The 19,794-nt window shown below is 39.8% G+C and overlaps 1 long non-coding RNA gene across 11 annotated transcripts in view; it reads left to right on the top strand.

The window, feature by feature from the left end:
• LOC121819090 (uncharacterized) overlaps positions 1-19,794 on the top strand; it is a 78,203-nt gene that overhangs the window by 8,483 nt on the left and 49,926 nt on the right. For 2 of the 11 annotated variants that reach the window (XR_009600206.1, XR_009600209.1), the window contains exons 2-4: positions 4,486-4,562; positions 5,176-13,572; positions 17,192-19,794. The exon at positions 17,192-19,794 is cut by the window's right edge. This is a non-coding gene — a long non-coding RNA (uncharacterized LOC121819090). The remainder of the gene's footprint in view (positions 1-4,485; positions 4,563-5,175; positions 13,573-17,191) is intronic. The other 9 variants (XR_009600211.1, XR_009600210.1, XR_009600205.1 and 6 more) reach the window with 9 other exon arrangements.

Genomic DNA, 19,794 nt, shown 5'->3' with positions numbered 1-19,794 from the left:
TATGAGCATCGGCCAGAACATACTCACTTTTATGAGCCATGTTGATAGCGTCTCTTTGAATAAGGGCTGGGCAACCAACAGTGCCTCTATTTCCTAGTGAACAGGTCAGAGAATTAGAACACCTTATCCAGTCCAAAAGGAACTCAAATAGAATTCAAAGGAGTATTTTTCAGAACAGCTAGATTTATGATTTGCTTTAGTACGGACATAAGTAACTTTCATGTTATAAACATTTAGCATGGAAAGTTGGGTTTTTGAGTGAGGTACTTCCATGGTATATGATTCAAACATTTCTCAAGTATTTTCCACATTTTTGTTGTTACTATAGCACTTGTCATTTGCAATGAGTGTTTATTTAAATGAACTTTTTTTTTAAGTTTCATTCTGGGTTTACATTTTGAGTATAAGTGAGCCGCTTTAATTTTTTTCCTTTAAATTGCTGTAAAAACGTTATATACAGTTAAATGCATTGAGTCCAGTGAATTTTGCACACCCATGTAATCCACACTCAGATCCAGAGATGTAACATCTCTCTTTTACCCCAGAATACTCCCTTTTGAGGCACTTAAAATTTGATTAAGAAATATGGTTGTGGAGCCAGGCCTCAAATTAGAAATGAGTTGTTTTCTCTCTCCTTTTATAATGTTATTTTTGCTTCCTAAACATGTGGTAGTGGTTTCTTTAAACATGAAGGAAATTGTCCCCAGAAGAAACCGTTGCCTTTCAACTAGTTATGATTTAGTGGTTACTAATATGGTTCATCCCTGCCCAACTGGTTATGGCTTTTTAGTCTTTTAAAGTGAGTAGTAACATTTGAGTCATATCTGTCAGTGACTCACACACTTACTAAGGGTTGCCTAGTGTTTATTATTAGACTGAAATTTTAGAATCTTGAGCAACAGAAAAAGATTGTGATAATGCCAAATTTGCATAATATTCTCCCCTGGTCCCCACCTTTTTTGTTTGGCCCAGTGATGTCAGTCTATAGTAGACTGCAGATAAGGAGAGGAGACAAGCCGACGTTAAACCTGTGTGTAGAGCTGAATCCTAGCCTTTAGTACTTCCATCTCAGTGTTCTCAGCTCCAGTTGCCAAGGAGCAGTTAGACTATCGACCTGAGTTATAGCACAATCAGTTGTGAAATTGATTGAACCCAAGAGCTGTATGTCACTGTCTTTAAAGATTCTTAAATGTGGAGATAGAAAGACTTGTTCTGAAGAGACTGTTAATGAGTTTGGGATCTATGGAGGGACGGGGAAAGGGGGTATTCATCAGTGATTGAAAAGGGAGTTTTTACTCCCTTTTTTCCCATAGCTTTAATGTTCTAATTTGTAGCCTGATCTGGAACCAGACCTTTTTTTTTTTTCTCCAACTGTACTGAGTCTTTGTTGCATCCTGTGGGCTCTGCAGTTTGCGGTACGCAGGCTCTCTAGTTGGGGCACGTGGGTTCTTAGTTCCCTGACCAGGGATTGAACCCACATCCCCTCCATTGCAAGGCAGATTCTTAACAGTTGGACTACAAGGGAAGTCCCTGAAAGCAGATCTTGAATTAACTATTTTTATTTTTCCTGAGGAAGATAATGTGTTTTCTTAGCAAGCCCTCTGCTGCCAAAGTAGTGCTGTGTCGTGATGGTGATGGTGGTTAGTGGCTTAGACATGTCTTTCTCAGGGCAGTACTACCTAATATTTCAGTACTAGTTGGTCTCCCCCCCCCCCCACCCCGCCCCCCACCTATACTGCATTTTAAATGGAGTGAGTTTAGATGTATGGAAGGCTAGAGCCAAATTGGGTTAGGATGAGGCTTGTCAATAACACTTCCAGTTGGAGAGGCTGCTACTCTGATCACATATTACTAGCAGCTTCATTCCTCATTTTCAAAAACTTCTGTGCATTAAGCACAGGAAAATTGAATACAGCATTTCCATTGTATGTACATTGAGGAATTTTCCTTCCTTCTTACTGGCAGGCCTTCCGGGAGCACCAGACAGCTTTAGACTTCCTGCTCTGCTTCTCTGCTTCCATAAAAGTCAGACCTGAAGCTTCAGGCACTTCCTGTAGACTTCCTGAGTGCCAGGACTGTGCACCTATGTACGTCCCTTCACTGACTCCTCATCACTGGCCTGTAAGATAGACAAATTGTTACTGTCATCATCTCTGATTCTGGTGGTATAACAATGCTATAAAACTTGCCCAGGTTCACAGAGCTGTGGGACAGTTTGAGGCTGGAATCCAGGTTTGTTTGAGGTCAAGCACCCCAGAGAATGAATTGGCAACCCACTGTAATATTCTTGCCTGGAAAATTCCATGGACAGAGGAGCCTGGTGGGCTGCAGTTCGTGGGGTTGTGAAGAGTTGGACACAACTGAGAAAGCACACACCAGCTCCTGACTGATACCGCATCCCAGTGTCTTGCTGTCTGAGCCCATAGTATTGTAATGGTTTGTCTTCATGTCTGATTTTCCCATTAGATGGAAAATCTTAAGGTCAGGAAACTCAGCCAGAGCTTTAGAAGAGGCTACAATTGGTTAATGTGCTGATTCCTAAGTATTTATTGAGCACCTACTCTGTGCTCAGCCTTGTTCTAGGCACTTGGAGTTACAGCAGCGAACCAAAGCAAAATCGTACCCTTAGAGCCGGAGGGAAGGAGGCCAGTAAAATGTATGGTATCTCAGACTGCTGGTGCTTAGGAACAGGGCTGCTGTGTTGGTATGTGGATATTGCTCTGTGGGGGCCCAGCAGAAGAGGGTGTGATCTAGGGAAGGGGTGCTTGGGGAGGGGAGGCTGCAAATTGCTATTTTAAGTAATATAGTCAGGAAAGGCCTTACTGATAAGGTGACATTTGAGCAGAAACTTGAAGGAGACCAGAGAAACAGCCTAGGAGTTATCTGGGAAAAGAACATTCCATTCAAATAATTGAATGAATTCCCAAATCCTTCTAGGCTCATTTCTCCCCAAGTACATAATCGTAATTTGGCATTCTTGGACGCCGTTCTAATGTCAGCTCACCTGGTGTATGGTAGTGTTTTCCTGATCACTTGTTACTTAGTTTTCTGGTTGGTGTATGCCCCCAGGAGTCAGCACAACTTTGATTACTGGAAAACTCAGCTGGTTTTTTTTTTTTTTCCTTCTCTCCATCTTAGAGAGAATTATAAATCATCATAAACAGGCTGATAAGAAGACTTGAACTTTTACAAAAAGGGTCTGGTTTCTTTAAACTCTGTATCTACAATAAATATGAAATGGGAACTGATGCTCGATATGATACAGCAAGGTGCTCAGGGTTTTGTTAGGATGTTTAGCTAGGCAAGCTAACACACAAGCCCTGAATATACAAAGGTTTTTCTTGCTGGCGTTTGGATAACTGGAAAATTCGGTTATCCAAAATGCCTAGTTCTTACAGAATGTGAGATTACAGAGACTTGTTATCATTTAGAGCCCCAGGTCTTTCATCTATGAGATGTGATAAAAGCAAGGGTAACATTACCTTCATCATACAATCACTTAAAAATCATGGAATACTTACTCTTTAAGATTCTGGAGGGGAATCTGGTCTATTCTTGAGTTACGGAAAGTCCCTGGTTTTAGGATATGAATATGTATGTTTCTTTGGTTCCACTTGCCTTATCAAAGATGAATGAAATGTACTTTCTCAAATATGTTCCCCATGAATTTTTCCCCATCCTTGATCCCAGCCCAAGAAGTAATACATTCTTTCAGTTTGAAACTTGCTATATCCATCCAGTGAAGGTGGTCGTCCTTTTGCTGTATAAAAATTGGAGTGCTTTAGGCATTGTTGAGTCCAGATAAATACAAGATAATTCTGGCTATTTGATTAAATATGGTGGGGTGGAATTGTGGGGAAAAGGGAAGAGAAGGAATTTAAAAAGGGAAGTACACTTTAAAGAAAAGCAATGGCGATCTTATGTAGGATTTCATGCAGAACTTTATAAACTTTTTATCCAAAGCATTGTGTTAAGTGTAAGTCATTTCAGTTGCATCCAACTCTTTGCGATCCTATAGACTGCTGCCCGCCAGCCTCTCCCCTGTCCATGGGGTTCTCCAGGCAAGAATACCGGAGTGAGTTGCTGTGCCTTCCTCCAAGGGATCTTTCCTACCCAGGAGTCGAAACCCACGTCTCTTAAGTCTCCTGCACAGATTCTTGACCACTAGTGCCACCTGGGAAGCCCTGTCCAAAGCAAATATTTACCAAAAGCGCCATGAGGCCTTTTTGGGGGTCAAATAAGTAGACTCCCCCAGACTTGTTGTTCTTGCAAATGCTAACTTATCTTGTACTATCTAATTATCTCAGTTCTGTGTAGTGGCCTGATGATGACAGGCCCACAACCAAAGTTCCCTTATATTGCATTTGGGGACAGAAGTGAAATAGCCATGTTATCTGAAACTTGGTATGTATACAGGTAGTGATTAGAGCCTGTGAATCTTGTGATAATAATTATTGCAGTAATCTATGACTTCTCTCCTGAAAGATTTCCCAGATTCGTCTGTGCGGATTAACATTCATTGTCTTATCAAGATGCTGGCTCTGAGTCTCTGGCTATGAAAGGTATATTTTTACCCTTCTGTTTCCATGAGAAAAACCCTGCCTTCATTTCTTAATGAGCGTCCCCTTTGTTTTTCTTCCTTCCACCTACTCACGCTGAACTTGTCAATTTAGACAGGAAGACACACTACCGTGTAGAATAAAATGAAAACATTTAAAAGTGTGGTTGGACAAACTTATTTTTAAACCTTTTGGTGTAATACTTTGTGTTAGTCAGTAACTAAAGTTCTGATAAAGCTAACTGAGACGGAGTTCCTTAGTTGAGTCTTTCATAGTTAAAAGGCTTTAGGGCGTTGTTAGAGTAAAACTATATTTCAGTATCTTGAGTATACCTCTCTGACCTAGTGTATTTTTTTTTGTGAAAACTCTCATTTCATTAGAAATTTATTTTGGGGGAATAAAACCCAGCAAGTTTGTGTGAGTGGGTGTGTTACATATGTTCGCTGGAGGTTTGCGGTGGGTAGAGAGTAAGCATTGGAAAGAGAGGGTAAAATTCAAGAAATAGTACAAAAGGAACATTTCTACATCCTCTGGGTGTCATGTGTATGACTATGTATGGTCTTAAAGCAATGCAGGGAAAGAAATGTGCTGATAAGCTTCAATTTTTTTTTAATAGGGTTTATACTGATGCCTGGCGACTGATTTTGATAAAAGCAAGTAACAGAGAAAGAAAAATATTTCTTTCACCCTAGTCTGTCATCACACCAGGAAAGTATGCCCCTGGATCCATACCACTTAAAACCTTATCCTGTTTGGTTGAGACTGGAGCACCTGACAGTGTGTGAACCAGGAGGACAGAACTCTCATAAGCTTTTCAAACCACCAACCTTTAGGAAGTGCCTACTATAGCGGGGACTCTCCTTCTTAGAACTGAGTTTTCCATGTTGGAAACAACTTGGCAAACTCAAAAGGTCCTAATCAATGCTGGCAGTCAAAGACCAAAAGCTATAGCATTAAAAGGGACAGACTAGCAAGTGGAACCTCCCATTACAGAAAGAAGAGGTGAAGTTAGAACTGCCCTTTTATCCTTACACCTAGATGAAATGTCCATCTATGAACTCAACTCCCAAGATAGTAACGTGGGAATCGGATTATAAGATGGGCTGCTCCAATTTCAAGGACAGAAGGCTGCTGTGCCCATGCAAGCCTCTGATTCTGTGGGCTTGGGTTTATTTATTTATTTATTTATTTTTTGGGTTAGTTCGGCCACCAAGCTCAAGTTTTGCTATTAGGATTTTCAAATTTAAAATGCCAATGATAGGTCTCAACCCTTTTCTTCTTTTCTAGGCCCTGGCAAAGAGCAATCACAGACCACATGTTCCCATGATCATTTCAGGGTTGTGTGTAATTTTGGATACACTCCGTTCTCTCCTGGGAGAAACATATTAGAACTTAGGAGGGAACAGTAATGGTGTTGTAAGTAGCCTATCTCTGTATGTAAAGAAGTTAACTCTCCACACACCACGGTACCTACTATAGCCTTGATGCCACCCAGGGTCACCTGAGAGCTCAAGAGCTGGACCGAGCAGACCGCCATTCTTCTGGTGTGACAAAGTCCAGAGTCATTCTCAAGTTTTCTCACGTCCCTAGGCAGCACACCCTCTCCTCTGAGCTCTGCCCTTGAACCCTACCTCTGCTGGATGAGGCCTACTGGGTTAGCATTGTAGTAGCCTGCGTGGACTGTGCCACCCAGCCCTGGAGCTGGGCCTTATCTGCATTTTGGCATCTTCTCTCATAGAAGTAGAAGCATCTCTTTGTGCATCTGGCTTTAGCAAAGGAACAAGAAGATGCAGGAGACTGACATTGCAGCAGCCAAGACATTGTGAATTCTTAGGAATTTTTTTTTTTTTTTTTCAATGCTTTGGTCACTTCTGGATCCCAAGCCCTGCTGCTAGTGCCAAAGGACAAGGCGCATTTCATCCTCACCGGGTTCCTGGCCTGGAAAATGGAGTTGAGAATACATCCAACCTTTTAGCTCTGAAATTCAACCTCTGAAAGTAGATTTGGGGTTTTCTTCCATCCAGGTTTGGCAAAAACATTTTTGGCAGTCAAACCTGACCTGATGTGAAGAAGCAGGCTTCTTCTTTCTGTGTCTGTCCACACATGGTACTGCAGGAATGTTCACGCGGTTGAGTTCCAGTCCCCAGGAAAGGCATTCATACCATGTGATACATGATCCGTATAGACTCTCCAACATCTGAAAAGTGCTGAATTGCAGAAACTCAAGTGGCCCTTAGGTGTGGAATAGAGTTATCCAACTCAGAAGGTATTGTTGTTTATCGCTAGGTCACGTCCAACTCTTTGCGACCCCTTGGACTGCAGCCCGCCAGGCTCCTCTGTCCATGCAATTTCCCAGGCAAGAATACTGGAGTGGGTTGCTATTTCCTTCTCCAGGGGAATCTTCCTGACCCAGGCATCGAACCTATGTCTTCTGCACCGGTAGGTGGATTCTTTACCTCTGAGCCTACCAGGGAAACCCTCAGAGGGCATTAGGAGGGAGAGCTAATAGCTGTGAGGGGGTTAGAGGATGGTCATTTAGTGCTGGCCACTTTTGCCATCACACTGTGCTCTTGAATGACAGTGGGAGGCTATGTTTAGCTCAAGGAATAGCTACAAAATTTTGTTTCAGGAAGTACCTGCAAGCTTGTAGTTTATACATTGGCTTATTTTATTTCTGTTGTTTACATTTATCCTGAGTGTTGAATTTTTATTTTATTTTAAATTTATTTTTAATTGGGTATAATTGCTTTACGATGTTGTGTTAGTTTCTGCCGTAGAACAGCATGAATCAGCTCTAAGTATATATATAAGTATAATCTATAAGCCTCTTGAGCCTCCATCCCACCCCTTTAGGTCGTCACAGAGCACCGAGCTGAGCTCCCTATATTATGCAGCAGCTCCCCGCTAGCTATCCCACTAGCTGGCCATCTTACCGTGATAGTGTATGTATGTCAGCGCTCCTGCATGTTGAATTTGCTTGTGATTTTCTTTGAGGGTGGCTTCTCAGTGCTTCCTAACTCCAATTTTTTTTATGAGGAAAAATAGCATTTTCTCTTTTCCCCCCCTTTCTCTCTCTCTAGCACTTAAATGCCCTTTCTTCCTGATCACAGGGAACCAGAAAGCTGATTACTGGTGATGCTGCAGAGCCTTTCTCTGACAGTGGTGATGAATGGCCAAGAGATGCTAAATGTGAAACAGTAATTCAGAAAAGCTCTCAGGACATTTTCCCCCGAGGCAGGTGCTAAGAACTTCTCAACAGGGACAAATTAGTGGGGGAAACAGAAAATGAACACGCAGGATGTAAACCTTTGACTGTAAATATAAGCTGATTGCGGGAGAGACTTGGTATTTTGTTTGATGTTTTCTCTATGGTATAGTCTGTTGCCTGAGGTAGCTAAAATTCTTTTCCCTGCACGTAAACCTAGGAGCTTGAGTATGAGGGAGAATAAAGAGAGCTAAGGTGGAAGAGCTTGCTTGATTGAAATAAAAAATTAAGCACTTTTTGTCCCATGGTGATAAGATAATCAAAATATCCTTCCATTGTGAGAAATGTTGGTGTTTAGTAAAAAACAAAAGGAAAAACAGGCAGAGAGTAGTGGATTCATTTTGCCTGTTGAAACCTGTGTCCCAAACTTACTGAATGGAGACTGTTTTCTGAAAATGCATTCTACCAAATATTTCAAGTTGTTAAAAGTATTTTTGTTTTTGTTGTGTTTTGTTAAGATTTTGGATTCTCAGATTCTAAGATCTGAATTTCTATGTTGTCTTCATCACAAACAAAACAAGAAATGTAAATGAGCAAAATAAATCATAGTAAGTGGAAAGGAGATTTAAACAGCAATGAGAACTTAAAATTTTAATAATGTTTTATGTTTACATGCTTACAAGTCTTTTCATGTCGACAGCTATTTTAGAGGCCAAAGAAATAAATTTGTCTTGAGCACAGTTGCTATGAATTTTTCATAGAATCCATATTTTTTCTCTTTAATTGTCATGGCTTTCTGAGTTCTGAATGGCATACAGCTCCCCCACTTCCCTAGGTTATATTGCCTCGAGACAAATAGAGAATTTGTTGGAAATTAAAGCACTCACAATTGGTGTTAAGGAAAAGGAGAAAATCACCAGAGCTCTCTCCTTTTCCTGTAACGGAAGAGCATAGGTAACCATGTTTTGGTTGGCCTTCTCTAAGGGTGCGCACAGACCATGGAATCGACTTGAAAATAAATCAGTATTACCCACTCCCCCAGCCCCCACCCAAAGTGATCAGGGCTGCAGTTATATTCGGTCCTCAGTTATGGTCCCACACCAGACAAAGTCTGATCTTCCCCTCAAACACAATAGAATTTAATCTGTTATTTCTTAAATGCCTTTTAAGATTTCTGAGTCTCTGTTTCTTAATTTTCTTTTTCATTCAATGACTGTTTTTAATTTTTATTTTTGATAAAAGGTAAAATCTACCTCCCAGTGTCCTCCTCCTTCTGTACTGAAGACACATCCATGATAACTTTCCAAAGCATAAGGAGAAAATGGCTCATTCTTGAGTGGTGTGTTCAGTAGAAGAAGAAGTTAGGATCTGCACTGTTTCTAATATATATGAAAGGATCTGCACAGTCTCTTGAGAGAGGACTTTGAGGTTGTTAAGCAAACTTTGAGGTTTGTTTCAAGCTGTTGTTGGGTCCACTTTAACCAGTCCAGGCCTACTCATTGTATCTAAACCTCTTTTCCTTTCCTTTAAATTTTTTTTTAATTAAAAAATTATTTATTTATTTGGTTGTGCTGGGTCTTCATGGCAGCACCGGGATCTTTAGTTTTGGCATGTGGGATCTATTTCCCTGATCAGGGATTGAACCCGGGCCCCTTGCATTGGGAGCTCAGAGTCTTAAGCCACCAGGGAAGTCCTTCCTTTCCCTGTAAATATGTGTTCAATATGCGATTTTATGAGCAGCAGCCAACAACGCAGGATTCCGCTCAGTTGAATTCAAAGGTCATGACGACATGGTTTATAATCTAATGCAGAAAAGGGATGTGACAGAATCTCACAGTAAGAGTATTTTGTGTCATGATAAAGGTTTTGTAAGGGAAGTGCCATTTAAAGAAACCTGATGGGTTGAGGGAAGCTGATAGTGAAAAGGGAGTGATGTCAAGACTGAAGCGGCTTGAGTTCAGTGAACAGAGTATTCCAGTGTACCTAGAGCTCAAGGTATGTGTTTAAGACCTTGTCCTTAAAAAAAAAAAAAAAAAACAGTCTGGTGAGGGAGAAATGTAAATAAACGAATGAATAAAAGTACATTTTGCACTCTGAGTTATGCACAAAGATCTTTGGAACATTGAAGAAGAAACCCTAACTGTGATGGAGACTGGGGGTTGGTTGGAAAGCTTCACTGAGATTTGAAACTTGAAGGAGTAGTACTTTGTCCACAGAAATATTAAAAAGGGGAAAGTGCATACAAGTTCCCCTTGTCCTTTGAACTTGTAACAGACACAACTTTTCTGGGACTTTCTAAGGACATTTTATTCCCAGATTCTGCTAGGCAGTAGTTCTCCCTTCTCTGAATTGAAGTGCAAGGATGCCAAGTTCTGCTTTTTCTTTCCTTACCGATTTGTCTCAGTTTTTTTCTCTCACTGTTATTTTTGGTATTTATCTCTTTTTTTCCTCAGCAAAGGTCCGTTTGCTTCTCAGCCTGGACCCTGTAGGCAGCAGCCATGCTGTCTTACCTTCCAGGGGAGACTCTCAGGTCCTCTTCCCCAACATCCCTTCAGTTTCATGAAGCAAGAAACCTAGTTATTACAAAAGCGTGGCAGGACCCTTGCTTTTGGTGGTAGAGTGGTATAAGAGACATTCTTAGGATTGCACCCAGAGATGGTGTTTGAAGTTGAGGCTCTGAAGGCAGATTGCTCAGTTCTGCCACTTACTATATCTTTAATCTCAAACTAGTGCTCAACCGTCAGTGCCTCAATTTCCTCTTCTGTAAAATGGAAACAATATAGTACCTACCTTACAGGGTTATTGTGAAAATTAAATGAGATAATCCATGGAGAGCATTTAGAACTGTGTAGAACTTAGGATGTAGTCACATTTTAAGAAATACTGGCTATTATTTAAATTTTTCGATGAGCCTTGTGGCACTTTCTTGCTTTGTGTGTGGCATAATGCCAACCTTTGATGAACCTTAGATGTTTTCTGTGTCACCTTGACTGGGCCACGGGATGCTCAAATATATGGTTAAACATTGCTTTTGGTTGTATCCATGAGGGTGACTCTGGAATAGATTAGCATTTGAATAGGTGCCCACAAAGACACGACTGAGCCACTGAACAATGTGGACTGAATAAAGCAATGGCCTCTCCAGTGTGGGTGGGCATCGTCCTATCTGTTGAGGACCTGAATTGAACAGAAAGGCTGAGGAAGCTTGTTCTGCTGACTGAGCTGAGGATCAACCAAGCTTCTGCCCTTGAGGTTGATCAAACCTGTAAACTACATCCTAGGCTTTCTTGAGTCTCCAGCTTTCAGACAGCCCACGCGGGGCTTCTCAGCCTCCATAATTGTGCAAGCTGATTCTTCACAGCAAATCTCTTTATATATATATATATATTCCTATTGGCTCTTCTCTCTGGAGAACCCTGACTAGTCCACAGCATTTCTAATCAAAGTGTGGTCTGCAGCAAACAGCCTCAGCATCAGCTCGCTAGTTCATTAGGAATACCAATTCTCAGGTCCCACCTTGCAGTTTTAACAAGATCCCTGAGTGATTCCCATCCACATTAGAGCACACAGTTCCTTGTTCCCCATGAAAACTTCCTGGTTGTATCAATGCTCCAACTATGGAATAGCCACAGCCTCATATCCCAAATTGAGGATCAGCCAATTAAAGACAATTTCAGCAAAGACACAGAATTAACAAAAATCTAGCCCTATTTCAGATGGTACAGTTCTTGTGGAAAAAACTACATGGTTTTAAAGGCCTAACAAGTCCAGAAAGATGAGAACAGGAGGAATGGATCCACACTTTGAACACAGTTGCATACCACAGAGGAATAGAGGAGCTGGAGGGGAAGAGAAAGCTAGTGACCAGGAGCAGTGTTCTTTACCCTGCTCTTAAAGCGGCAACCTATGGACCTTCTCTGGTGGTCCAGTGGTTAAGAATCTGCCTCCCCAGCCTGGATGGGAGGAGAGTTGGGGGAGAACGGATACATGTATATGTGTGGCTGAGACCCTTCACTACTTACCCGAAACTATCGCAGCATTGTTAATTGGCTATGCCCCAATAAAAAATAAAAAGTTTAAGAAAGGGATCTGCCTCCCAATGCAGGAGATGCTGGCTCCATTTCTGGTTGGGGAGCTAAGATCTGACATGCCTCGGGGCTTCCTGAGCCTGCACACTGCAGCTACCCAGCCCAGCAATGAGACATCACAAGTGAAGCTAGGAAGACCCCATGTGCCACAGCTAAGACCCAACACAGCCAAATTAATAAATGATCTTGTTTTTTTTTAAAGGGGCAACCTAGAAAAGAATCACGGGGTCTGAGAAGAGGATTACCGAAGAGTCAAATATCTACTGAGGAAAGTTGACCAGAGATAAGAACTAACAAAAGGCCTTTGAGCCAAGAGCTCTTTCACTGACCTGGTTTCCTGTCAGTTAACTTTTTGCCAAGAAGGGGGAGAATGACAAGAACTTAGGAGGTATTTTTCTTAATGGGATTGACTGGGATGGGAATCAAGACATTGGTTGGAGAGGTACCTATGTCTACCTTCCCTTCTCTCCTCAGTTTTCTGAATGACTGAAAATAAACCACTTTACATTCTCTCAGATGTTCAGATTTCCAGCCGGAGTCCTCAAGAACTATTCAAGAGGACTAGGAAAACATTGAACGGATATAATGGTAATCCTCAAAGCTATTGGGCAATATCAGGACCAGATGAGACTGTGTCTAATAAAAGTTGAATAAGTAGGAAAAGTGGAATTTCCTTACAAATCATTAAAAAAAAAAATGGAAAAAGAGTGCAACATGTGAAAGGAAGGTGAGATATAATACATGGTAAAGTAGAGCTTACTTCAGGGAATTGCAAACAGGCTAAATTTCCTCCATCTTCTCGGAGGAATTTGAGTACTGGTGAATGGATAGGCGAGCTGGCATACTGAAGAAGGACACTGAAGGGAAGAAGACGATCAGTTTTGAAATGAAAACGGCTTTAGAAGCAGAATCAACATTGAAAGAAGATCAGAGTTATGGAGGGTAGTAGGCATGAGAAAAACCACACAGAAGGCAGTGGAAAAATAGAAGGCAATGAAAGAAATTAACTTGGAGCTCATAGAAGTGGAGACCCAACACAGGGCTGATGAAAATCTAGAATGAGCTGTTTTTAAAGCTTAAAAAGATACTTCTATATGTATAACATGTTGTGAAAATATAAAGCAATGGGTGGAAATAATGACTCTTAATTTGAAAGAGTGACTACCTCGAGGGATTGGGAGATGGAACCTGAACTGTACACAGGGTGATGGCGCTGGTCATGTCTTATCTTTCAGGTAAGGTAGTGGGAGGGTGGGTATTCACTGTATTATTTATAGCTCTTTGTTTTATATTCATAAAGATGTGGTAGACCAAACCTCCTCATACTTTATAGATTAAGAGTTAAGTTCTAGTAAATTATTTCTAGAACTCAGCATTTTCAAAATTCATATTCAAAAATTTCTTTATTCAGAATTTCTTCTATTTTTATCTTAACATTTTTCTATTATAAAATGTTTATAAAGTCTATCACCAGGTTTAAAGAAAACCTTTTGAAATTATAGTTGCATTAATTTTATATTCTCTTTGAAAGGATTAACATTTTAATGACATTAAATCTTTCCATCTAGGACATGAAAAATACAGCAATATCTGATCATATTTGGTTTCTAAAGTCTGGATGAGAAAGCCAAATAATCTGTTCTTAAATGTTGAGAGACTGAAGAATTTGTTAAAGTTTTCTGAATATATTCAGCTCCTAAATTGCATAGTGAGAGCTGAGGTTAGTAAAGAGAACTATCTGAACTTTTACTTGTTATTTTGCCAGTTAAATTCTGCAGTAAAATGAACTTTCTAATGGTAAATTGTTCATGAGTTTCCAATTTCTTCTTCGGTAAAGAAGAGAGGGAAAGTGTTATTTTTGTTTTACATTTTCTCTTTTGTATTATTATTATCTCCATGTCTTTGCTTTTTTTTTTTTTTTTTTTGGCTTCACTGGGTCTTCATTGCTGCATGCAACTTTCTCTAAGTTGCAGCCAGCGGGGGCTTCTTCTCCAGTTGTGGTGTGCAGGCTTCTCATTGTGGACATGTGGGCTCAGTAGCTGTGTCACACAGGCGTGGTTGCCACATGGAATGCAGGATCCTCCTGGCCCAAGGATCAAACCCACATATCCTGCATTGGCAAGTGGGTTCTTAACCCCTGGACCACCAGGGATGTCCACTTTGCTTATTTCTATTTGCTTGATTCATCAAATTCTCATGCAAAATTCCCCACTCTGGCTTTGGTTTCTCTGATGGTTAAACCTGATTTTGCCAGAGTTTTGCTTTATATATTTTGCTGCTGTAGTATTTGGTGTACAGGAATTCATTCATTATACTTGTAGACATCATAATATGCCTCTTTTTCCTGCTTAATGGTCTTAAATTCTTCTTATCTGATCTTGATTCTGCCATTTCTGCTTGCTGTTTGCGTACATTTGCCTGGTATGATTTTCCACGAGCTTTTGTTTTCAAGCTTTTTTCATCAGTCTGTTTCAGGTGTGTTTCTTGAATACCACACAGGGCTGGTATATCTGTTAGGGTAATTTGGGTTGCAAATAAGGTGCACTGGTTTCAAAAGATAGAGGAGGATATATTTGGTCCTATATAGTTGCAAGATAGGTTTCATTTCAAGCATGGCTTGTTTCGGTTTTGCTGCTTGATTTCTGAGTTCTTTCAGCTCAGCTCTGTGTTCCTTTGTGTATTGAACTGTTTGTTTCATGGGAGCAAAATGGCCAGAGAGGTCCCAGGTCCCCCATGTCTTTATACCTCACAGTTCAGAGGAGAAAACTCTTCTGAAAACCTTGACAACTCTTCAATCATGTGTCAAACCCTTTTTTTAAAAAAAAAAAACAAAACAAACCCCACTATGACCAATGGTGTGCCATGCCCGATTAAGTCTGGGCCTGTATTACTCATCCTTGAACCAATCACTTTGGTGAAGAGATTGGTATTATGTTAAGTGGTTAGTTAGTTAGTTAAGTCGCTCAGTCATGTCCGACTCTTTGCTACCCCATGGACTGTAGCCCACCAGGCTCCTCCGTCCATGGGATTCTCCAGGCAAGAGTACTGGAGTGGAAGCTTCAAACCTATGGGACTTCCCTGGTGGTTCCATGGTTAAGACTCTGAGCTTCCACTGCAGGTGGCACGGGTTTGATCCCTGGTTGTCTGCCACATGACATGGTCAGAAAAAAATCTCAACCCTAAAACTGAAATTTGAGACTAATTCCCAGCCAAACTAATGTGCCATTATTCAAGAGAACAGAGTAAGTAAGTATTGTATAGAAAGAAGTTAGTACAGTTCTCACTAAGAAATAGCAAAATCATTGTATATCTTCAGAAGCCAAAAGGTCAACTGAAAAAACATCCCAGAAATAATTAAAAATAATAAACAAGATTGTTGTTGCAATATTATTAACATTCACAAGGAAAAAAATAATAGTTTTCCTATTAGAAAGAATAACCAGTTAGAAAATATAATTGAAGAACGTATTTCATTTATAAAAGTATAAAAATATATTGGAATATATTTATTTAGAAATATGCAGTATTTATATCAAACCATATGAGCTTTTAGATTTAAGCTGTTTCTACCTTGAGAAACTTAATTTTATAAAGTTGTCTGTCCTCTTTAAAATACTCTTTTTTGGGTGTGTGTTTGATGGCGGGGAGAGCAGCTGAGATAAGAGATTTAAAAATGCATCGGATAAAATGGATTGTTATACTATCCAGAAAATTTCTAAACACAAAACCAAAACATGTAATGGGCCTGGGTGGAAGAAGAAAGCCTTTTGTCACCAGATACATAAACATGGTATAAAACTAGAATAATTAAAAACAATGGTGTGCTGGTGTAAAAGCAAATAAAGAAAATAGCTAGACACAAAAGAAAAATCCAGAGAAAGACTAAAGTAATGTAAAGATGGCTTAGAACATTAACACATTAAGTATGTATGTATATGTGGTGTATATAAATCCAAAAGTTATGAATTATTCAATATATAATTAGATGATAGTTAAAATACAGAGCCAGATCCTTATCTCACAGCTCATACTAAAATCAGTAACAAATGTAATTAAACTGTAAATTGAAGTAGAGTAGGTCTTTCTATGAACCAATCAAGAAATATGACTATATAGGTTTTAATTTTTATATGTGAAAAGAAATATATTATCAAACAATCCTTTCCCTCTAGCTAAGAAAACTATAAAATCTGAACAAAATTTTAAGAGGAAAAAACCATTTAAATCACCAGTGAGCTAAGAAGTCAAAGAAAAAAAGGGGTGAAAAAAAAGAAAGAAAGAAAAAGGAAACCCAGAGAACTGAGAAGAGCCCGTGGAGGAGGAAATGGCAACCCACTCCAGTATTCTTGCCTGGAAAATCCCATGGACAGAGGAGCCTGGTGGGCTGCAGTCCATGGGGCCACGAACAGTTGGCCACGACTGAGCAGCTGAACCTGCACACTCCAGACAACTGAGCTTTGCATTTGGGACTGCTTTACCCTAGGGGTATCTACCAATTTTTAGAAATTGGTAATTAAGCAGGAGGCTGATAAGGTGAACTGAAACTTTAAAGTCTAGTGAACTAAACTTTAAGATCTAGGGGAGGAAAAGAAGTTCAATGCTGTCAAGGAGGGAAACCTAAACTCATAGGTTTTAGGTTGGAACTCCAAACTAAAGAGCTACATTCCATGAATAAGGGTGGTCCTAAATAGATCTTCCCCAGAAGGGACTGATTTTGTTATATTATGATTGAATTAGCATTATTTAGGATTGTCAGTGTCCCTAGCCACCTGTCAGAAACAAATAAAGTCTTCTCTGAAGGAAGGTAACATTTCATGTTCAGTTCAGTTCAGTCGCTCAGTTGTGTCCAACTGTTTGCAACCCCATGGACTGCAGCACGCCAGGCTTCCCTGTCCATTACCAACTCCCGGAGCTTACTCAAACTCATATCCATCTAGTTGGTGACACCATCCAACCATCTCATCCTCTGTCGTCCCCTTCTCCTCCTGCCTTCAGTCTTTCCCAGCATCAGGGTCTTTTCCAATGAGTTAGCTCTTTGAATCAAGTGGCCAAAGTATTGGAGTTTCAGCTTCAGCATCAGTCTTTCCAGTGAATATTCAGGACTGATTTCTTTTAGGATTGCTTAGTTGGATCTACTTTCAGTCCAAGGGACTCTCAAGAGTCTTCTCCAAAACCACAGTTTAAGAGTCAATTCTTTGGCACTCAGCTTTCTTTATAGTCCAACTCTCACATCCATACATGACTACTGGAAAAACCATAGCTTTGACTAGATGGACCTTTGTCGGCAACATTACCTCTTACTAGCTTTTATATAGAAATTACTTCTTACTCTTTTTCAGATACAACACATCTGACACTCATTCAAAAATAACCAGACATACAAGGCATCAAGAGAGTGTAATGGAAAATCAAAAGAAACAGCAGTTGGTGTAAGGAGCCCACCAGGTATCTTAAAATTGGAGTTTTCATGCAATGGATTTTAAATTAAATATAATGAATATATCTGATACAATAAAACATGAGATTGGTAATTTCAACAGATAACGGTAAATTATAAAAAATACACAATGGAAATTCCAGAACAGGAAAAATGGAAATCAAGTCTTCAATGAATAGGTTTAACATGAAGCTAGACAAACAGAAGAGAGAATTAGTGAGCTGAAGATAAACGTGAAAAAATATACAGAATGAAGTATGAAAAGGTTAACACACAGAGACAACAATGTAAGAAGCATAGGGGAACTAGGGAAAAGTTTTAACCTATTTGTTAAGATTCCCAAAAGGAGAAGAGAGAGACAATAAGGGAAAAACAATATTTAAAGAGACAATGAATGATAATTTTCTTAAAAAAATCTCTGAACCCAAGCCCGATGAATATAAGTCATACAAGCTATGACTGTAATAACAGTGATGAAAATAATAGCATGAGGAATAATAGTGCCATCTAACATTGATTGGCAGCATTTTGTGCATCAGGAATCACTGCAGAATCTTTTAATTCTATTAGCATATTTAGTCCTCACTTTGAGACAGATGCTATTGTTATGTATATCCGAAAACACTTTATAAGCCAGTGAAAACACTAAACCAGCAGTAATGGTAGGTTATGTTATTTTCTTTATATGCACGGTAGACCTCACCTGCCTCTTATTTTCCTTATACACATCTTTTCTCTAGTTTTGTGCCATAGGCTAAAGAGAGGAAGAGAGACAAAAACACAGAAGGAGAGGGAGAGGGAAAGAGGCAAAGACAAGGAGAGAGAAGAGAGAAATGGGGAAAAGGAAGATCTTTGTGAAGTTATTATCCCTAAGTTTTGTTTTTCTTTTTAAAAGTCATTTAGAGAGAGAGAGAAAACAAAAAGGCAATGCTATCATATAAGAGTATTGTTCTGTCTTGCTGATTTTGCCTAGGTTGAGATAGCTAGGTGCTGAATTAGAGATTCTGGAAGACACATGGGGTTTAAAGCTGATGGAGAGTTTGTCTTCTATACTTGCCTATCAAGCTAGACTCAAAGTAAGTGCTATAATGCAATATTCTCCTCCCCACTCACTGCATTTGCACAAAATCAGGGTCTTAAGTGCCAACTCAAGACAGTCACTAACTTTCCACACAGAACTTTTACCTGGTTATGGGAAAAATTAGAAATGGACTTTTGAGGTTCTCAAAGTACTTTTAGGAAGACATTAATGGACAGCCCCTTAAGATTGTAATTAATTCTGCAGAGAAATTATGATGGAATTGTCCATTTAGAAATTTAAATTTTGGACTTAGATTAAAAATTTTTAAGAGAAGAAAAAAAAAACAACCTTGCATAAGCAGGGATTCACGTAAAGTTCTTTTTAATCCCTAACAACTGTGGGTTTAAGAGTTTTACAGAACGAGAGGAACAAAATGATGTGTACTTTTCTCATCTTCACCCGTCTCTTTTTGCCCAGTCCTTCCCAAATTTCAGCTGCTTGGCATGTCAGCCAAATCCTGCAGTGCATGTCACTTTAGAACAAGCTAAATGGGGAAACCACAGAGCTCCACTTCTTTAAAATTATGCACCAACAAACTGAGAATAATCAGAGGAAACACAAAACAGATAGATTTTCATCTAAAGTGGAATTTAAGACTGGTCACAAGTAATAGATTCTCTTTCGAGGATAATCTGAGGTTATTTGACTTCAACAAAACAATGGGTCACTATTTTAACATTAGTGTCAAGCTAGAACCATGAAGACCTTTCCGTTTCGCCACCGCTGTACCACCCCTCTGTCTCAGTACCTGCCACCCTCTGTTGCAAATCCCCGTTTGTGTATGCCTGTCTCCACTGTTAGGTTTTGAGTTCCTTGAAAGCAGGAATCTCTTCTTCATGCTTTTATTTGTTTGTTTTTGGCCATGTTGGGCTTTTCTCTAGTTGCGCTGAGCAGCGGCTACTCTCTCTCTTGCTGTGGAGTGCGGGCTTTAGAACGTGGGTCCAGTAATTGGGTCACACAGGCTTAGTTGCCCCACAGCAGGTGGGATCTTAATTCTCAGACCAGGGATCAAACCCTTGTCCCTTGCATTGCAAGGTGAATTCTTAACCACCGGACCACCAGAGACATCCCTAGTGTACTGTTTTTTTTTTTTTTTTCCTCTTATTTTGGCAAAGATTTCAATTACTCTCCTTTCTGGCTCATTTTCTTTCTTTCCCACAGATTCTTAGGGTAAGAAAAGAAGTGAGGAAAACAGTCATTGTATTGAAGATATCAAAGGTCAGGAAAGTTTAGTTTTTTCTTTCTTTTTTTTGGAAAAAAGTAGTTCTTAATACTGGCTTCATTTCTCTGGGTTGTCTCCATAGCAGCCTAAAGTAGCAACCTGGTCACTTACATGTGCTGTAATTCTACAGTTTATGACAGTGAAAGAAGACACAGTGGGAGAAGGTAGATCACATTGGATTTCCTGAGAAAATTTCAAACCA

The sequence above is a fragment of the Ovis aries genome, chromosome 3 (genome assembly GCF_016772045.2).
Source record: "Ovis aries strain OAR_USU_Benz2616 breed Rambouillet chromosome 3, ARS-UI_Ramb_v3.0, whole genome shotgun sequence".
NCBI lineage: Eukaryota > Metazoa > Chordata > Mammalia > Artiodactyla > Bovidae > Ovis > Ovis aries.
Note: the sequence above shows the minus strand (reverse complement) of the source record. Positions and strands in the feature narration are given on the sequence as shown.